Source organism: Mesoplodon bidens (assembly GCF_964165515.1).
Source record: "Mesoplodon bidens genome assembly, chromosome: 7".
In the NCBI taxonomy this organism is placed as follows: Eukaryota; Metazoa; Chordata; class Mammalia; order Artiodactyla; family Ziphiidae; genus Mesoplodon; species Mesoplodon bidens.
In genome coordinates, this window is record NC_138164.1 from 60,896,057 (window position 1) to 60,918,468 (window position 22,412).

Genomic DNA, 22,412 nt, shown 5'->3' on the forward strand with positions numbered 1-22,412 from the left:
GAATGGGAGGAGCTGTGTTGGCTTTTGGAATTTAGGTTGCTGAATGGCTTGGGCCAGGTTGGGGGATGCTAAGGTGTAGGAGAGAGAGTGTAATGAGTTGAACCTGGGAGAAGTAGAAGGCAGAGGTAATTGAACAGGCAGTTGGTTTTGAGGGGTATTTGTAGTATCAGGATTCTGGAGACTAGTGACTGAAAAGAGAAAAGGGGTAGGAAAAATACTTAGGTATGTGGTAGTCAAGAGTGTGTGTTTGGGATTCTAGAGATAGGTTGGTAGACATTCTTGGAATAAGGAGTAGAGAAGAAAAACCTTAGGTTCTGAAGATTAATATGTACAGAAACTGATCGAAAAGGAGATTTAGATAGGAGATACAATACTGTGAAAGCAGGTCCTAGGAATGAAGAGAAAGGAGAATCTTGTAAATTAAATCAGTGGAGTAGAGGGGTGGTGAGAATGGTTGGAAAAACTGGGGAAGGAAACTAAGAATTGAAGTGAAGACCTGACTATGAGACACAGTAGAAAACTGAGAAAACCTTGACAAGTGAAGATAGGTCGATGGATGCACAATACAAAGAGGTGGTAGAAGCCTACATGTAAGGTAAAATGAAGACCGTTTTGGCTTTGGAAGACAAAGGTAGGACTGTAACATGATTCAGGAGGATCTGGAAGCTGATCCATAGGAGATTTTTTGGGAAAATTAACCTGGACTATAAAATTAATGTAACGTTTATTGTTGATATGTATCTTAGTTGCCACCTTTCTTAAACTAAACTTTGATCTTTCAGTATTCCAGCACTCTTCTTTAAAATATATATAAAAATACTAGCTTTTTAATAACCATGTATCCTTCAGATAAGTTAGAGCTTAGCTTCTCACTTTATCAGAAGTTCTCTGAAGATGAAGAACTGAAGAAAAATACTAAGAAAAAATAAGATCTACTGATTAGATTATTAGTAACTTAACCTCTTTAAATAGATGCTTTAGTCCTCTTAATTTAGGTTAACTGCTTATCCTGGAAGATAAAGTTCTTTAGAAGAATGCTTCTTTATAGTACTGTGAAGAGAAGAGCATATATTGGTGAATTTTATGTGGTCCTCAAGTAGCTTATTTTCCTGTATTTTTATTTTCTACTTCCTTATTGGAACATAGACATGCCTCATGTAAGCCTAATGTTAATGATAATATAGACTGTCTCCTCCCCTAGAATCATAAAGCTGGAAGAGAGTCTCTGAGACCTATTGTGTTTTTTGGATTCATAGTTGTTATCATTGGCAATACTTAATTTGAGTTGTGTATCTTATTCCTTTGCACATACTCCAGGATTCAGTCTTCCTTTTTCCTCAGTCAGTCCTGGTTTATGAAGTCTCATTTCTACCAATTTCAAATCATCCTTCTTTATTTCTAACTTCTTCTCACTTGCTTTTTTTTTTTTTTTTTTAAACTCTTTCTATCTTTTCCACTCCCCAGTCCATCTCTTACTCTCAGGTTGGACCTGTTCCTTTGACAGTTTCTTATATGACTTACTCTTTCACCTATTTTTCATAATCTCTTGCCTTCAGTTTCAGTAAACCTTATTTAGATGTGTTTGCATATTCAGGGTGGTTTTAAGTTTTTGGTTTTTCCTGAGTTTCCATAGTTTTGTTTTTCCAAATGGATTTAGTAATTCCAGAGTATTGCTGGATAAAGCAATAATAACAATTACTTTTTTTTTTCTTTTTTTCTTTTTTTTTTTTTTGAGTGAGTACTATGTGCCAGGCATTGTGATAGTAGCTTTATGTATGTTATTTCTCGGGTAAGGCCTGAAATCCTGGTTTTATTATTCCTTGATAGATGCCAGTAGATGATACCCAAAACAGTGGTTTTGAACTTTTTAATTAAAGCTTTTGGAGCTACTCTGATTTTAGAGCCCTACTTGCAACTGGTATTAGTCTGTTAGCGTTGCCATAACAAAAATACCATATTTTTTTTCTCAAGAGTTCTAGAGGCTGAGAAGTCCAAGATCAAGGCACCAGCAGATTCCATGTCTGGTGAGGACCACTTCTTGGTTCATAGATGGCAGTCTTCTCACTGTGTCCTTACATGTGGGAAGGAAGAAGAGAGCGCTGTGGGGTCTCTTTTTTAAGGGTACTAATCATATTTATGAAGGCTACACCCTCATGACCTTATCACCTCCCAAAGGCTCCACCTTCAAATACTGTAGAGGTTATTGGAGATTAGGATTTAAAGTGAATTTTGGGGGGCACAGACTTTCAGTCTATAACACCTGGTGTGCTTGAGGGTGTTTTTATTTTATTTTATTTTTTTATATATTTTTTAATTTTTAAATTTAATTTTATTTTTTATACAACAGGTTCTTATTAGTCATCAGTTTTATACACATCAGTGTATACATGTCAATCCCAATCGCCCAATTCATCATACCACGATCCCCACCTGCGGCTTTCCCCACTTGGTTTCCATACGTTTGTTCTCTACATCTGTGTCTCACCTTCTGCCCTGCAAACCCGTTCATCTGTACCATTTTTCTAGGTTCCACATAAATGCGTTAATATACACCATTTGTTTTTCTCTTTCTGACTTACTTCACTCTGTATGACAGTCTCATGATCCATCCACATCTCAGCAAATGACCCAATTTCATTCCTTTTTATGGCTGAGTAACATTCCATTATATATATGTACCACAACTTCTTTATCCATTCGTCTGTCGATGGGCATTTAGGTTGCTTCCATGACCTGGCTATGGTAAATAGTGCTGCAGTGAACATTGGGGTGCATGTGTCTTTTTGAATTATGGTTTTCTCTGGGTATATATGGTTTTCTCTGGGATTGCTGGATCTTATGGTAATTCTATTTTTAGTTTTTTAGGGAACCTCCTTACTGTTCTCCATAGTGGCTGTATCAATTTACATTCCCACCAACAGTGCAAGAGGGTTCCCTTTTCTCCACACCCTCTCCAGCATTTATTGTTTGTAGTTTTTTTGATGATGGCCATTCTGACCGGTGTGAGATGATATCTCATTGTAGTTTTGGTTTGCATTTCTCTAATGATTAATGATGTTGAGCATTCTTTCATGTGTTTGTTGGCAATCTGTATATCTTCTGTGGAGAAATGTCTATTTAGGTCTTCTGCCCATTTTTGGATTGGGTTGTTTGTTTTTTTGATATTGAGCTGCATGAGCTGCTTGTAAATTTTGGAGATTAATCCTTTGTCAGTTCCTTCATTGGCAAATATTTTCTCCCATTCTGAGGGTAGTCTTTTAGTCTTGTTTATGGTTTCCTTTGCTGTGCAAAAGCTTTTAAGTTTCATTAGGTCCCATTTGTTTATTTTTGTTGAGGGTGTTTTTAAAATCACTACTTTAGTACATTCCATTACCATTTGAGAGACTATAAGTTATTAAAATCATTTGACCATTTTTCAACATGTTTTTGGTTCATCAATAGTACTCTGTTTCTATAATTATCTCTTACATTTTTATAGTGCTTTAACTGACATATATTAGTGCTTTTTTGTATTATTCCATGAGGTAAGTTAGGGCAAGGGTTAATATTTTCTCTTAATGAGGAAACTCAAATGTTCATTGACTTGCCTAGGATCACAGAATCATGAAGTGGCAGAAACAAGACTTCAGAAACCCAGACTTTAGATTTGTAGTCCGTTGTTGTTCTTGTTATTCCTTGGTGCAAAGAGACTGGTGTTTGAAGTGATAATGATCTGAGTTTGAAGGCTAGCTTGAGTATTTATTTTAGTTAACTCATTTAACCTCTCATAGTCTGTTTCTTATCTCTAAAACTGGGATACTTCTGCTTACCTTAGAGGGCTGTGAGAATGAGATAATATGTGAAAAGCAGTTATGCCTCCTGACACATAAGCTCTTAAGGAATGATAACTAGTAAATTATTATATGTTGAGAACAATGAGAAAGGCTCATTCTTTATGAAGTAGAAGCACTCCTTTCAGTATCTTATAATGTCAACTCCTTCCCCTCAAGCTGTGTATTTATTCATATCTGATCAGATAGTTTTTCATTCAACTTCTTAAGTTTATTACGGATATCAGGCCTCTTAGGAAGGCTTTAAGAGGCTGTTCACACAGATGGAGAAATAAAGGGCAAAGTGGAGTGATTTGCTCAAGGTCACATATTAAGTTACTAAAAAAATTAAATCTTCATGTATCTGTTTATGTTGATTATCAATTTCAAAAAATTAAGTTATAATTCACATACCATAGAATTCACCCTTTCAGAGTATACAGTTCAATGATTTCTAGTATGTTCAAGGTTGTACAATCATCAGCACTAATTCCAGAACATTTTCATCATCCCATAAGGAAACTACTTACCTGTTAGCAGTTACTCCCCCTTCCCCTAGCCCCTGGCAACCATTAATCTATTTTCTGTCTCCATGAATTTGCCTATTCTGGAGATATGTAAATAAAACCATACAGTACGTGGCCTTTTGTGACTGGCTTCTTTCACTTAGCATAATGTTTTCAAGTTTCATCTATGTGGTAGCATGTATCAGTACTTCATTTTTTTTTTTTTTTGGCTGAATTATATTCCATTGTGTAGGTATACCACAATTTATTTAGTCATTTATCAGTTGCTGGACACTTGGGTTGTTTCCAGTGTTTTGCTATTATGAATAATGCTGCTGTGAATATTCACATGCAGAGCTCTATGTGGAAATAATGTTTGCATTTCCTTGGATAATTACCTAAGAAAGGAATTGCTGGGCCATATGGTAAATTTATGTATAACTTTTTAAGAAACTGCCAAATTGTTTTCTGGAGTGGCTCTTTGAAGCTTTTTATGTATCAGGGATATTTTTTTCCATATAAGTGTTAAAAATATTTTTCCAAGTTGCCTTTTTACTTTGCTTATGATATTTTTTGCCATGTAAAAAAGTTGTTTTTAAATTTTAATGTACTCAGATCTATCTAGCAAAATCCATTGCTTCTGGATTTTGGATTGCAGAAAGACATTTCCTTCTCCCAGGTTGTAAAACGATTCATATATTTTTCCCCCCAGGACCTGTATGCTTTCTTTTCTTGCATCCATCTTGTTTATCTTGATGTGCAAAGTGAGGAACAGATCTAATTTTATCTTTATCCATATGCTATCCAGTTGTTGTAACACAATTTATTAAAAAGTCCTTTTCCCATTATGTGAATTTCTCCTCTATAAAAATTAGTCCTTTTCCCCACTAGTTAAAATGACATTTTTATCGTACACCAAATTTCTACATAGATTTGGGTCTGTTTATGAATTTTCTTTCCTTTTCCCTCGGCCTATTTATTTATGTGCCACCACTATGCTTTAAATTGGAGAGACATTATTATGTTTTAGTAAACGGTAGAGGTAGCTTCCCCTTCATTCTTTTTCAGGGTTTTCCTGGCTCCTCTTACTTGCTTATTCTTACAAATAAACTTTCTAATCAACTAGACTAGTGCCTAATAGTGTTTTTATTGGCATTATATTAAATATGTAAATTAACTTAGAATAAACATTTTTATGATGTTGAGTCTTCCTTGAAGAAATATGTTTTTCAGTTTGTATAAATCCCTTTTGAAGGAAAACTATTTCAGATCCCAAGTACTAACATGTTATATTTAATGTTCTACATTATATTATGTAATGTAAACATAATGTTTAGCATTGTATTTAATGTTACTTAAATATGTACAAAATAAAACTAGGGATAAATTCCTGTGTATAGAGTAAATTCCATATTAGTCTTATATAATTATAAAACTCAACAGATTTACTATTTAAATACAACTAAACCTACAAAATTCCTCAAATTCACATTAACAATATTACATTAATGTGAAATAATCTAATTTTCTGTTAATAGCTTGTGATTTAAACAGAAATATTATTCATTGAAATAAGTAATATTTTTTATAAATAAGTTCAGAGTTGATTCAGTTATTCCACTGTATCAATCATGACCCAGGCTTTTTGTATCCTTTCTTTTTCCATCCTTAGAAATGTTGACTTTTCCTTCTCTTGCTTGTCACCTTATGGTTGCAGGATGGCTGCTGCAACTCCACTTGCACCTTACCTTTATTCTGTCTTTTTAAATAAAAAGGAAGGAACAAGGGCAAAGACCTTTTCCTAACTTAGCTCGTCCCTGTTTTTTTCCCCTAGAATGGGAAACTCCCCAGCAGGTTTTTCCCTTAAATCTCTTGGTCCAGAACTGGTTCACATGTACATCCTAAAACCAATCACTGGCAGTAGGGAATGGGATTACTATGACTGGTTTAGACCAATTCTGATTTATTCCTTTGGGCTGGAGGAAAGATAACAAAAGATCTCTACTAGCTACGGAAACAATTTGGAATTCTGGTAGGGAATACAGAGTGGTGGGAAGTGGGAAAGGAATGTCTGGAGTAGAGAGTAAACAGCATCTGTTCAGAGTCCTGACATTAACAAGTCGGGGAGACTAATCTGACTTCAAATTCCCTACTGTTTTCATTGCTGCACAGGTATAGGAAGTGATTTCTTTCTTTCCTTCCCCCCACCATTTCCTCTTTATGCCAGGTTTGAGCCGCTTGACCTGAGCACTTCTGAGTGAATGTCCGTTTTTCCATTTTGCTAGACTTATTGCCAGCAAATCTATTTCTCCAAAATTCAGTAATTGGAATTTTTTTTAACCTAATGAGCCTTTCTTGTCATGTTACTTGATGTCAGATTTGAGGAAACGCCTCTGGTTAGTGAGGGAAAACTTTTTCCTTCATGATGTGAAATAGTTTCTTGTAGAGAAGAAAGTTTTAAGTAATAGCACTATTAAGAGGACGGTCCACTCATATACCACACTTAGTTCTTGAAATACAGTATTGACAACCAGTCCCAAGCACATACTACCAATATAGTTGACCCTTGAACAACAGGGAGTTAGGGGTGCCCACTCTCCCCACAGTGGAAAATCCAGGTATAATTTACAGTTGACCCTCCATATACCATGGTTCAATGTCTGGATTCAACCAACCTCCAATTGTGCTGTATTTACCATTACAATTGTGTAGTATTTACTATTCAAAAAAATCCTTGTGTAAATGGACCCATGCAGTTCATACTGTGTTGTTGAAGGGTCAAGTGTACTACACTACTACAGTTGACGATTGGTTGAATTCATCATGTTTTTGAAATCTTGAATACAGAGGGCCCACGGATATGGAGGGCCAACTGTAAGTTATACACAGATTTTCAATTGCTCAGAGGGTCTCACATACACACACCCTACTCCTCCTCCCATGTTGTTCAAGGGTCAACTCTATATTTTGAAGATTGAATAAGAGATTAAGTTGAAAATTCTAGTCATTCCAAACCGTAGCAGAAGGCTGTAGTTGTTTACTATCAGTCCTTTTTCACTGTGCCTCTGTGTGTGTCCTTTGCCATGGACTTTTTCCAGGTGTAAGTGGGAATCCCATCTCTGCCACTAATAAGCCATGTGGCTTGGTCAAGTTTTCCTCTTCCTGGGCCTCAGAAAGAACTCTGAGGTGTAGTAGAAAGAACTCTTTGGCACCAGACATGCTTGAGTTTAAATCCAAGCTCCAGTGCTATGGGAAGTGGCTCTGGGCAATGTATCTATGTGTCTGAGCCTGTATTTCTCATTTTTAAAGAGAATATTTTTCTTGCAGAATTCAAAATCCTACTTGATACATAATAGACAGCTAATTATTCCCTTCCATAAAGTAAGATTTGGGTTAGATGATCTCTAATAGCATGATCCAGTATGTAGTTTTTAGAATCTAAGTCTGCTGCTTTAATAAGATGCCCTTATCAATAGTAATGAACGTACCAAACTATCATGACCTCAGACAGCCATTTGGTTGCCTTCTTTCCATTCTTTCCATGCTCTTCAGTGTTGCTAATGAGGACTTTTTTTTTTTTTTAAATCAGTGGTGCCTTGATTTAAATAGCTGGCTGCAATTAAACTTCATTATTTTGTCTCCACTACAAGACTCCTAAACTGGAGAATTTGTGACAACAGTGATTAGGACTGCTACTGTGCAGCTCATGACTCATTAATAACTCTCCTATCAGACTTAAGCAGCTTAGTAGATGTTGAAGTATATTATGTCTTTGGATTTGAGACATTCACTTAAAAACATACAACTTATATTTCCTATTCTTTGTTCTCTAAGTAGGTAGGGAAAATTTTTCTTCCCTCCTTTCATCCTTCCCCTCCCTTATTTCCTTAGCAGTTGATATATAGCAGTCATATAATTTTGTTGGTTTTGGTTATTATTGCCTAGTAGGCATCATCACATAGTAGTCAATGAATACATCCTCTATGCCCCCATAACCTTCTGTAGATATAACACTTATCCCTCTGACTATAATTATTGGTTGACTGTCTACTCCTCAAGACTGTGAGCTTCTTAAGGGTAGGAATTGTGTCTTAGTTTCCCTGGTGTCTAACATGCTGACTACTTAAGTGCTAACTGAATGAGCAACCGAAATCCTAGACCTATTTAGCCTCATTCTATAAGGAAAATCTTACTTCCTTACCAGTTCCATTAAGATGGCGTAACTAAAGCTATACTCCCTTTCTTCTGAAAGCTGTTTTTCACTTCATAAAATTATAGAATCCGTACTTTATTTCGACATCAACATTTAGGTAGAGTGTGTTGTGAGTGTTTACAAATACATTGTCCAATTTGAGATTTAAAATACTCATATGGTTGAAACTCATGCTTGGAATTAGTCTCTTGTATGTGAAGATTCATGCCTGTTACTTAGTTTTACTTTATTAAAATTTGACAATCCATATCTTCCTCTCTCATTCCCCAAATCTGAAAGCAAGTCCATTACTATAAGGGAGCAAATGTCAATTAGTAATTATTTTCAGCCCAGCTGCATTTTATAGGATTGGGTTTTTCTGCCCTTACTCAATTTCTCTGTTACTCTCTAAGAAGCCTATTTTCCAATGAGGCTGTATCTACACACTGGTGACTCTAACAAGTGTAGGGATGAGAGCAAGAAGTCTACTGTTAAAAGTAGCATTAAAAGTTCTCCATAGTCATGTCCCAGGCAATGTCAATTTTCTAAATGTTTCTTGTACTTACCAACTGCCAAGTTTATTTTACTTTCGAGGCCTCCCATATCACTTTTTCAAGTCCTTCCCATCCTCTAAAATCCATGAAGCTCTTTCAGACTATTCTAGCTCATTCATTTGCTCTGTCCCTCCTCTGAGCATCTGTAGCACTTTCTGTCATTTCTTCTTATTTGCCAATTATTATGCATTACTACTTGGTATTGTGTTTTTTAATTGCTATGTCAAATTTATTATGGTCATTTTATGGTAATTTAAATGGGTGATTACCATAAACATTATCATAATTTATATTTTATGTTTTTATTTTGTTTTTGTATTTTTGTTTTTTTTTAGTTTCCCCAATAAAATTGGAGGTCCCAGAGTACAGGAGCCTTTGTTTTTATTTCTTTATGTATTCTACAGTAGCACAGTTTAAAAAATGTTCTCATAAGGTTTGATTTAATAGACATGTGGCACACAACATTCATATAAAATGAGATCCTGAAGCTTTTCCTGATTATCCAGCCTGCACTGATCTTTCCATTTTCTATCCTTTTGTAGCACCTATCATTTATACCAGGGCTTGGCAAATTTTTTCTGTAAGTATTTTATGCTTTGCAGGCCATAGTTTTTGTGGCAACTACTCAGTTCTGCCGTTGTAAGGTGAAAGCAGCCATAGACAATATGTAAATGAATGTAATTGTATTCCAACTACATTTTTTTTGGTGTCACTGAAATTTGAATTCTAGGTAATTTTCTCATGTCTTTAAATACTCCTCTCTTCTTTGTTTTTCCCCTCCACAACCTTTAAAAATATAAAGACCATTTGCAGCTCATGAGCCACACAAAAACAGGGGGTGGCTGGATTTGCACACAGGCCAACCCCATAGTTGTCATAGTTTGCCAACCCCATGTCAGTATGATTAGCTCTGTACTTCTGTTGTCTTGTAGTAGAAAGAATATAGGTTTTAAATAGGCAAACTAGAATTCTCTTCCGGGTAATACTAACCTCACAGTGTTGTTTTTGAGGAGAAAGATATACATATGTGGAATTATTATTTAAATAGTAAAGCTATGTAGTGGAAACTTATTTACTGTATTTCATAAATTCTAAGATACATTTCTTTTCATATTTGAAATGATAGTTTCTTAATAATTGCTCTTGGTCAGGTAAGCTGTAACTTGGTTCTCATTGCCTATACATGAGTGAACACCAAGACCAGTATCAAAACTTACAAAATAGGTGTTGGCAGCTTGGAAGAAAATCCTGGAGACAAAAGTGGAGCACTCTTTTAATCACTAAGAGTTGAATGGCTGTGAGGAGGGGTGGGTGTTCAATCAGATGAGTTAAGCAATATTCCTAAAGTGAGAGTCAAAAGTAAGATAGGTCTTTCTACATAATGGTAAAGTCAGCATATGAGCTGGTGTTTAGTTAGTTTTGTTTTTTTTAATTATTGAAGTACAGTTGATTTACAATGTGTTAATTTCTGCTGTACAGCAAAGTGATTCAGTTATTCATAATACATATATATATTCTTTTTTTAAAATTTATTTACTTTTGGCTGCATTGGGTCTTTGCTGCTGTGCGCAGGCTTTCTCTAGTTGTGGTGAGCGGGGGCTACTCTTTGTTGCAGTGCGCGGGCTTCTCATTGCAGTGGCTTCTCTTGTTGCGGAGCACGGGCTCTAGAGCGCAGGCTCAGTAGTTGTGGCTCACAGGCTTAGTTGCTCCGCGGCATGTGGGATCTTCCCAGACCAGGACTCGAACCTGTGTCCCCTGCATTGGCAGGTGGATTCTTAACCACTGTGCCATCAGAGAAGTCCCCAGAAGTGAAATTTTAAAACTGTGATTATTAACAATATATTTATATCCTTCTATGATTCCATATTTATATCCCTCTATCTTTATCCTACTAAGAAAATATAGCCCAGGTTGTTGTGAGGATTAAATTTAGATAATGCTTGTAAAGTGCCCAGCATAAATACATGTGTGTCTGGTTTGTTTAATTTAATTCTTCTCATCCTTTTAATTAAACCAGCTTTTCCTTAAGCATAAGAACCATGGTTCAAGATATATTAATGTCACTTTATTTTATTATTTTTAAAATAAATAAATAAATTTATTTATTTATTTTTGGCCGCGTTGGGCCTTCATTGCTGCGCACGGTCTTTCTTTAGTTGTGGCGAGCGGTGGCTACTCTTCGTTGTGGTGTGCCGGCTTCTCATGGCCGTGGCTTCTCATTGCCGAGCACGGGCTCTAGGCACACGGGCTTCAGTAGTTGTGGCTCACGGGCTCTAGAGCACAGGCTAAGTAGTCGTGGCACATGGGCTTAGTTGCTCCTCAACATGTGGGACTTCCTGGACCAGGGCTCAAACCCGTGTCCCCTGCATTGGCAGGCGGATTCTTAACCACTGTGCCACCAGGGAAGCCCAATATCACTTTAAATTCAGTTTTCTATGTAATCACCTGAACTACATCATTATTATTAGCTGAATTTCATCACAAATAGCATTTTAGTGTATTATGGCTAAATAGACTTGAGAATGGAGCTTCCCAGAGAATCTACCAATATTTCATTATACTGTTAATCAGGGGAAATGTACTTCAGTTTTTCCAACAACCTACTTTACAAACCTTTGGAATATAAACCCATTTTTAAGTTGGAGAATATGGTGACTTTGTTTTCACTGAATATTGGGAAATTGTATTCTTTACTGGTAATTAGAGGATTTGTACTTTTGCCTCTTCCCTATCCAGGTCATTGTTTAATAAAAATAGTACTTCAAATTTTTATAGCATTTGGTTTAACAAAATCTTCACACCAGACATAATCTTTGTGAATCCTTCTCTGACATGGTTCCCTCCCTGTAAGTGTCCTGAGCAAGATTGAATGTCCCATCTGTGAGCTCTTATGGTACGCTAGGCTTATTTCTGTCATAGCTATAGTATACAGTGACTGTTTACTTCCTATTTACCTCCAGACATGAGCTCTTTGAGCTCAAGAACCAAGTTTTATTCATCAGTGGGATTTTCGGGCCTGCTGATTTCCCTAATGCCTAGGAAGTATATCAGGGCCTACAATACAGGGCATAGCCAAATGTCTCTTTAATTGGAATTAAGTTACCTGTTTATATATAAGCAAGTTGTGACTGGAAAGAATCTCTCAGATAATTGCCCTAAAGATATTTGCTCTTTGTCTTTTTTCCTGGATCATTATGGCATTCAGGTGAGTCTGGGGAAGGTGTTATGTCGCCATTGGTTCTGAAATATACTTCATTAGGATTTTCTGTATGGATTTTACTGACTTTTAAACTCTGACCTCAAACCTGATTGCTTTCTTCCTATTGTGATATGTCTAAGCAGTATAGTAACTTACATGCGTTCTGATGACTGAATATCGCCACACACATTAAGAGAGTGAACAGCTCCATTTGGTCCTTGCAAAATATGAAAAAGCCTTGTATTCTGTCTGCTTTTTTGCTTTCATTACTGATGTCTCACTGGTTGTATTTTTGTTTGAGCCCAGATCATTCTAGTAGAATTGTCATATCCTTTTTTCTATGTACTTTTAGAGTTTTGGAAAAAGAAGTTATTAATTATGCTGTTCTGATGTTAGGTGAATGGTAGAAATAAAATTTAGAATATTTTCTAACTTGAGTAAAGCAGAATTTTTTATTATCAGAGGTATAAGATTACAGTTGTTCTTGTGCTGCAGCAGTCTGTCCACATCCATTTAAAACAAAGCATGGGGATATAGTAATAAAATAATCATGTGCCTCTTATGGAGCTGATATTCTCATGGGGAGAGGCCAACAATAAAGAAGAAGCATAGAGAATATGGTGTCCACTACAGATATAAAAAATTTGGTAACCACACGCCTAGATATTTAAACATGCTCCTTTGTCATGGATGTTATTTTGAGGGAAAAGTTTGAGAGGTATTAAGATTAAACCTAACTCCAAAATAATGATGGCTTAACACTCACCATCCTCCCAACCCCTACCAATGCTCACTTCGGTTCACCCTTCTTCTCTTGTATTATCTTGAATAAAATAAAATTCCAAGAAAAATAAAAATAAAACAAAGTATGTTTTTGTGTGATCTGACTCAGCAGGTTGGAAGTTCCCATAAACTCAGTATCTTATCTGAAAATAGATGTAAGTGAGGTTAGGTTTCATTCATTTGCTTGAAACCACATTGTATGTTGGTCCAATGTCTAATGCAGGGCTGTGTGAAATGCCACTATTTCCATTTTTGGATTCCATGATACCCAGTTAACATTAACGCTCTCATCAATGGCCAACAGAGAAAAGTATTAGGGATAGGATGTAGGATTTTCAAGCACATGGTAAATCAGTATATAGTAAGTTGGAACTCTTTTTAAAGGTCTCCTCTGTTCTTTCTTTGTGGATGACATCAGAAAAACTTGAGAATTGTCTTTGATTCTTCCTTTCCAGTCTGCCCTTCTGCTTTCTCCCATCATTTTCATTACAGTTGTAAACCTTGACTTTCTTCTTAGTCTCCACGGTACTTCGGCTTGCTGTAAGGGTCCTCTACCAATCATTTTCCCTACAGCAGGAACCAATCCTCTTTCACCTCTTCCTGGGGATTTCTGGGTGCTCATTCTTAGCTTTGATGATTTTAAGAATGGAGAGAGAACCTAGTATTATTTTGAGGGTAGTATTGAAAACTGATAAGGAAGTGACCCTAAGAATAAGATTCTAGCTGATCTGCTTTCTATGCTGTTGGATGAGTTATTGATATTTAACCTCCCTTGGCTTTACTTTCCTCATTTGCAAAAGAGGAGTAATAGTAGCTACCCTAGAGAGTTGTTGAAATTAATTCATTAATTCATCTCCATTTTCTCCCCAAACCCCATGAAATTAAAGTAATTCGGAAAAAGGAATATGATCAAAGGACAAAGAAGAGGAGGGAAGATAAGATAGGAAGATAGCAAGTTGAAGAATGTTAACTCACTAACAGAGAAGAGCAAACTGAAAACTACCCACAGAAGGAGAAAGTGCAGACTAATCCATATCACAACCCCATAAATGCTCAGGAATTATAGGTGCTAGGTACCTCTGAAAGGGCGCTAAAAACAGGATTGATTGACTCTATTAGACTCCCAGATCTTTTCCTTTCCCTCAATTTATTGAAAATAAATTTCTCAGTAATGGGAGACAGGTTAACTTTTGGAGGAATTGAACCAGATGGCTCTGGACTCAGTAGGCTTATGCGGGCAAAGATAAAGCAACTGGATGAAACAGGTATTAAGTGAAGGTACGTGTTGTGTCTTCTAAATATATTCATAGCTTTCTCCTTTACGTCCCTCAGGTCTTTGCTTAAAGATGCCTTTCCTGATCACTGATTTAAAATTACATTCCTTTCCAACCTGATATTCATTGTCCCTCTTCCTGGCTTTACGTGGCACTTATTGCTACCTTGAAAATTTTTGCTATGTCTCCTTCTACTGAGTGTTAACACAAGAATAGCGGGTTTTGTCTTTTGTTCACTTCAGTATTCCCAGTGCCTAAAATAGTATCTCATAGGTGCTTAGTGCATATCTGTTGAGTGAATGAACAAATGAGACTATTCAGTTTCTTTTCCCGAAGGCTCACAGCTAGTTCTATGTCCCCAGGCAGGAGATTGGAGGATTCCTCTCTGGAGCAATGACTGGCCTAAGAGAAAAGACACGCAGATATTGATATTTGGTGGAAGAGTCCCCCATTTAAAAGGCTGGGTCTCTACTTGATAACTGTACAGTGATATTCAATAGTCAACAAACCCTGCCTTTTCATAGAATCACCAGCCATCCAGGGAAATCCTCTAACACAAAAGACGGGCAAAAACAAAATGGGAAAAGGAAACAATAATGCGTAGAACAAAAGAAAATACTAAAAAACCTAATATCTCTCGTCAGAGGCAAGAGACAGTATGGCATCTGTGAAACAAGAACAGGATGCTCTTTTACAAAAAAAGGAACCTTGTTTCAGAGAACAAAATGTAAATGTTGGGAATGAAAACATGTATAGTAGATATAAATTCAATAGAAGAGAAAGTTTAAGGAATCTCCTAGGAAGAAGCTTGTCCTACATTAAGATTAAAATTTAGAAATATGAGGGATAAAAAGATTCTTAAAAAGAAATCTCAACAGCTATACTCCAATATAAAATAAAAAATTTTTTAAAGTGGTAAGAGATGACCAAAAAAACCCCTATAAATTAAAAAAAAAATCTCCACAGCAGTACCTCAATTAGAAGTTGATAGAAGAATGCCCTAAAGTTTGAGAAAGAACATCTAACCTAAAATGGTTTTGGCTAATATTTGCCTACTATGTCTTTGTCTATTTTTTAAATTTTGTAACTTTTTGTCTCTTTTTAAGTAGTATATAGCTGGAATTTAAAAAAAAAATGTCATCTGCGGGTATTTCAGACCTAGAGTATTTAGTCTACCCTTGATATATTTGGATTTATTTCTGCCATCTTATTTTGTATTTTGTTTCATCTGACCTATGTTCCTTTTTCTCATTCCATTTTTTTTCTCTATTAGTGTACTAATGATATAATCTATTCTTTGAATGTTCCTCATCATTTTTTGGTAACAACTTTATTGAGATAGAATTCACATACCATACAACTGAGTCATTTAGAGTGTACAATCAATGTTTTTTTAAGCATATTCCCAGAGTTCTGCAGCCATTACCACAATTTAGAACATGTTCAGCACCCCAAAAAGAAACTTTATAGCCCTAAGCAGTTAGCCCTCACTTTCCCCCAAACCAACCAATCTGTTTTCTGTCTCTATAGATATACCTAATCTGTACATTTACAATAAATGGAATTAAACAATATATGTGCTCTTTTGTAACTGACCTTTTTTGCTTACCATAATATTTTCAGGGTTCATCTATATTGTGGCATGTTGTAATATTTCATTCCTTTTATTGCCAAATAATATTCTATTGTATGGATATATACCAAATTTTATTTATCCATTCAACAATTGATGGACATTTGAGTTGCTCCTACTTTTTAACTATTATGAACAATGCCGATATGAACATTCTTATACAAGTTTTTATGTAGAAATATGTTTTCATGTCTTTTGGGTATACCTAGGAGTGGAATTGCTAGATCATATGGCATCTCTCTGTTTAACCTTTTGAGGAACTGACAAACTGTTTTCCAAAGCAGCTGTACCATTTTATATTATCATCAGCAGTGTATGTGGGTTCTAATTCTCTACATTCTTGCCAACACTTGTCATTGCCAGTCTTTTTGTTTATAGCCATCTTAGTGGTGTGAAGTGGTTCTTTGTGTGGTTTTGATTTGCATTTCCCTAATAGCTTATGATGCTGAATATCTTTTCATGTCCTTATTGACCATTTGTATACCTTCTCTGGAGGAATGTCTATTCAAATCCTTTGCTCATTAAAAAAATGGGTTGTCTTTGTATTGAGTTATGAGTTCTTTATATATTCTAGATACAAGTTCCTTATCAGATCTATGATTTGTGGGTATTTTCTCCCATTCTGTGGGTTATCTTTCATGTTTTTAATGGTGTCCTTTGTTTTTGTTTTTATTTTGGCTGCGCCGCAAGGCTTGTGGGATCTCAGTTCCCCAACCAAGGGTTGAACCCCGGCCTGGGCAGGCACCAAGTCCTAACTACTGGACTGCCAGGGAATTCCCTTTAATGGTGTCCTTTGAAGCAAACAGTTTTAAGTTTGATAAAGTTCAATTTATTTTTTTTCTCATGCTTTTAGTATCATATCTAAGAAGCCTTTGCCTAACCTAGGGTCATGAAGATTTATGCCTATGTTTTCTTCTTAGAGTTTTATAGTTTTAGCTCTTACATAGAGGTCTGTGATCCATTTTAAGTTAATTTTTATATATGATGTGAGGAATGGGTTCAGCTTTGTTCTTTTGCATGTGGATATCCATTGTCCCAACACCATTTAATGAAAAGACTCCTCTTTCCTCCTTGCATTATCTTGGCACTCTGGTCAAAAATCAATTGACCATAATGTATGGGTTTATTTTTTAACTCTCAATTCTATACCATTGATTTATATATTTGCCTATATACCAGGATCACACTGTATTTATTGCTGTAGCTTTGTAGCAAGTTTTGAAATCAGGAAGTATGAGTCTTATAGCCATGTCTTTCCTTAAAATTTGTTTTGACTCTTCTGTGTCCCTTGAATTTCCATGTTAATTTTAGGATTAGCGTGTCAATTTCTGCAAGGAAGTTAGATACAATTTTGTTAGTTATTACTTTGAATCTGTAAATTAGTTTGGGGAATATTGCCATTTTAGTAATAATAAATCTTCTAATCCATGAATATGGGATGCCTTTCTATTTGTGTATATCTTTTTAAGTTACTTTCAGCAATGTTATATCAATGCTATTATAAATGGAATTGTTTTCTTAATTTCATTTTTGGATTGTTTATTTCAAGTGTATAGAAATACAATTGGTTTTTGTGTATTGATCTTGTATTCTGCAACTTTACTGAAATTATGTACTAGTTCTTATAGTTTTTTAATGGTTAACGTAGGATTTTTGCCTTAGACATTTTAACATGCATACTTAATATATAAAAGTGCAAGTTGAGGGACTTCTCTGGTGGCTCAGTGGTTAAGAATATGCCTGCCACATGAAAAGTTGCTCAACATCACTAATTATTAGAGAAATGCAAATCAAAACTACAATGAGGTATCACCTCACACCAGTCAGAATGGCCATCATCAAAAAATCTACCAACAATAAATGCTGGAGAGGGTGTGGAGAAAAGGGAACCCTTTTGCAGTGTTGGTGGGAATATAAGTTGATACAGCCACTATGGAGAACAGTATGGAGGTTCCTTAAAAAACTAAAAGTAGAATTACCATATGACCCAGCAATCCCACTACTGGGCATATACCCTGAGAAAACCATAATTCAAAAGGACACTTGTACCCCAGTGTTCATTGCAGCACTATTTACAATAGCCAGGACATGAAAACAACCTAAATGTCCAACAATAGATGAATGGATAAAGAAGTGGTGGTACATATGTACAATGGAATATTACTCAGCCATAAAAAGGAACAAAATTGGGTCATTTATAGAGGTGTGGATGGACCTGGAGTCTGTCATACAGAGTGAAGTAAGCCAGAAAGAGAAAAACAAATATTGTATATTAATGCATATATGTGGAATCTAGAAAAATCGTACAGATGAACCTATTTGTAGGGCAGGAATAGAGATGTAGATGTAGAGAACGGACATGTGGACACAGAGGGGGAAGGGGAGGGTGGGACGAATGGGGACATTAGGTTTGACACAAATACACTACCATGTGTAAAATAGATAGTGGGAACCTGCTGTATAGCACAGGAGCTCAGCTCGGTGCTCTTTGATGACCAGGATGGGGGGGGTGGGAGGGAGGTCCAAGAGGGAGGGGATATAGGTAAAGATATAGCTGATTCACTTCATTGTACAACAGAAACTAACACAACATTGTAAAGCAATTTTACTCCAATTAAAAAAAAAAAGAAGAATCCTCCTGCCAGCGCAGGGAACACAGGTTCAATCCCTGGTCCAGGAAGATCCCACATGCCGGGGAGCAGCTAAGCCCGTGTGCCACAACTACTGAGCTTGTGCTCTACAGCCTGCAAGCCACAACTACTGTGCACGTGTGCCACAACTATCGAAGCCTGTGCGCCTAGAGCCCATGCTGCGCAATAAGAGAAGCCACCGCGATGAGAGGCCAGCTTACCGCAATAAAGAGTAACCCCTGCTCGCCGCAACTAGAGAAAGCCTGCGCACAGCAATGAGGACCCAATGCAGCCAAAAATAAATAAATAAAACTTTTTTAAAAGTGCAAGTTGAATCAATATTTCTGCCATTCTTCTGAAATAATACAAAGACTTTAGAAATCTGTGGCAGACAAAACAATGATATCCCAAAGATGCTCGAGTCCTATCACTGGAACCTGTGACTGGATTATTTTACATGGCAGAGGAGAATTAAGGTTGCAGATGGAATTAAGGCTGCTAATCAGCTGACTTTAAAATAAAGAGATTATCCTGGATTATTTGATTGGGTCCCATGTAATCACGAGTGTCCTTTAAAGAAGAGGGAGGCAGAAGAGTAGGCCAAAATCTGAGAGAACTTTGAAGATGCCACATTGCTTGCTGGCTTTGAAAATGGAGGAAGAACCTGTGAGCCAAGTAATACAGGCAGCTTCTAGAAGCTGGAAATGGTGTTTAAATATCTCAGTTTAGGCACTAGAGGAACTCATTGCTACTAGGTTGATTATTGCTATAGGCCTTTACAGGATAGAGGTAGCATATATTTTTTTAACACAAAGGGAATCATGAGTTCATGTTGATACTTCCAATTCAAAATTAAGATTACAGGGTTTTTGGGAATTCCCTGGTGGTCCAGTGGTTAGGACTCTGTGCTTTCACTGCTGAGGGTGCGGGTTCAATCCCTGGTCAAGGAGCTAAGATCCTGCAAGGCGCACAGCATGGCCAAAAAAAAAAAAAAAAATTACAGGGTTTTTAATTTCTTTGACTTTATATCATCTCTTTTCTCTTACAGTGGGAATTTTGGTTCCTCATGATATTAACCTAACTACCTACTTGCTTTATATATGTATATAAATATGCACTTACATGATGTTCAAAATAACCAATTATACCACCAATAAAAGCTACTAACGGGGGCTTCCCTGGTGGCGCAGTGGTTGAGAGTCCGCCTGCCGATGCAGGGGACACGTGTTCATGCCCCGGTCTGGGAAGATCCCACATGCCGCGGAGCGGCTAAGCCCGTGAGCCATGGCTGCTGAGCCTGCACGTCCGGAGCCTGTGCTCCACAACGGGAGAGGCCACAACAGTGAGAGGCCCGCGTACCGCCAAAAAAAAAAAAAAAAAAAAGCTACTAACAGGGACTTCCTGGTGGTTCAGTGGTTAAGACTCCTGGCTCCCAATTCAGGGGGCCCGGGTTCGGTGTCTGGTCAGGGAACTAGATCCCACACGCATACCACAACCAAGGAGCCGGCAAGCCACAACTAAGGAGCCCGCCAGCGGCAACTAAGACCTGGCACAACCAAATAAATAAATTAATTTTTTTTTAAAAGCTAGTAACAATGTGATTACTGAATACTGTTTAAGACTTCTATTCAGTTGTTTTTTTCCCTTAAGGTATATCCCACCAGAGATACATAGTCAAATAATTATGTTTTAAAGTCACTTGGAATAACTGTTAGTATACCATTAGGTTAATTTATTCCCTTTTTTGTTGTTGTTGGTGATTGGTTTTTACAAACTTTCAAACATATTTGTAAAACAAAAGTAAAATTATTTACATGACTCCAAAATTGGAACTATAATAGTGTATTCAGAAAAGTATAACATCTGTCCTTTTTCCCTCCGGTACCCTACAGATTAACTGTTTTCATTATTTTTTGTTTAATCCTTCCACTTAAAAAAAGTGTATATATTTATATCCCCTTCTTTCTTAGATAAAAGATAACATATATACCATTCTGCTTTACTTTTTTAAAAAAAATAAATTTATTTATTTATTTTTGGCTGCATTAGGTCTTTGTTGCTGTGTGTGGGCTTTCTCTAGTAGCGGTGAGTTGGGGCTACTCTTCATTGCGGTGCATGGGCTTCTCATTGCAGTGGCTTCTCTTGTTACAGAGCATGGGCTCTAGGTGCGTGGGCTTCAGTAGTTGTGGATTGTGGACTCTAGAGCGCAGGCTCAATAGTTGTGGCGCATGGGCTTAGTTGCTCCGCGGCATGTGGGATCTTCCTGGACCAGGGCTCGAACCCGTGTCCCCTGCATTGGCAGGTGGATTCTTAACCACTGCGCCACCAGGGAAGTCCCTGTATATTACTTTTTAAAATTTAATATATCCTAATCACTCCTTAATAGTATATAAAGATTTCTTATTCTTTTTTTTTTTCTGCAGCTGCATAGAACTCTATTGTGTGAATATAACACAGTTTATTCAATCAGTTTCCCTATTGATGGATGTTGGGTTCTTTTTATCATTTTCTATTTCAAATAGTACTGAAATGAACAAATTAATGTATACGTCATTTTGCATTTTGGGGAGTAGGGACTGATTTTAACATAATTGTCTTTAATGTTGTGTACTTTTACCATAATATGGTAATTCTCTTAAAATCTTGTGTTTTGTTGACCTTCAGGAATCTGTGACTGGTAGTTTCAGTTATGAAAACTTCAGCTACTACTCTTCAAACCTTTATCCATTCTCTAATTTCCTGTTATAACTCTGATTTGACATATGTAAAGCGTATTTCTGTTTCCTGCATATCTCTTAACTTCTTCCATATTTTTCATCTTTTGTTTTTATGTTGCATTCTAGATGTATCCAGATATATCTGAATGGATGTATTAGTTTACCTTTCTCCTTAGCTGTTAAACTGATCATTTTCTTTTTAATTCTATTCTTTTCATTTTAGAAGTTGTATTTGTTTCAAGTTTCTATTATTTTTTAAAAATACGAAACAGTTATTTTATATTCTACCGTATAATTTCAATATATGAAGGCTTTATACATCTGTTTCCTCGCATGTTTTATGGTTTTTGACTGTGAGATGGTCATGTGCTTTGGAACTTTATCCGTGGGAGTTCTTGGTCCTGGAGTGAAGGTTGATTCCTTCAGAGAGGATTTGCCTTTGTTTCTGTTGGGCTCCTGAGGGCACTGCTGGTCTGGGTTCACTTTAAACTAAATTCTCAACTTGAAACTTATTCGAATGTTTAAGTGTATGAATTTAGCTAAAATCAGTTTAAGAGTTGTCTGTGGTTACAGTTTCATCAGAGAAGGACTTTTTTTTTTCTCTCTCTCTTCTCCCGTTCATTCAATGCCAAGTTTCAAGACATGTATTTTTCTTTTTCTTTTAGTCCTGGGATCAGAGTAGGGAGCAGAGCATTACTATTTTACCCTTTCACTGACGATATGATCCTTTGAGATCTCAGCTTTATGGGAAAAATAACTTCTACTGGCCTCTCCACCAAGGATTCCCACCTTGTGCTTTGTGTCTTGTTCTGTGTGCCCCAGGAAACCCCCAAAACCTCAGGTTCAGCTGGTTGGCAAATGCCATCAAGACAAAAACCAGCTTTAATGGACTGAATGCCTCTCTGAGTTCCCATCTTCACTTAACTTTTGGCCTTAGTATTCCATATTCCTTACTTTCTTGCCAGCCTCATTTAAAAAGAAGAAATGAATATAAGACCATTTATTTATTTATTTTCTTTTGGCTGCACAGCTTGTGGGATGTTAGTTCCCTGACCAGGGATTGAACCTGGGCTACGACAGTGAAAGTGCCAAATCCTAACCACTGGACCGCCAGG

General features: G+C 36.6%; 1 protein-coding gene across 2 annotated transcripts in view; it reads left to right on the forward strand.

Annotated features, from left to right (window-relative positions):
* The window catches only part of PPME1 (protein phosphatase methylesterase 1), a 76,948-nt gene that overhangs the window by 1,217 nt on the left and 53,319 nt on the right, over positions 1–22,412 (forward strand). The gene's annotated exons all lie outside the window — the stretch shown is intronic.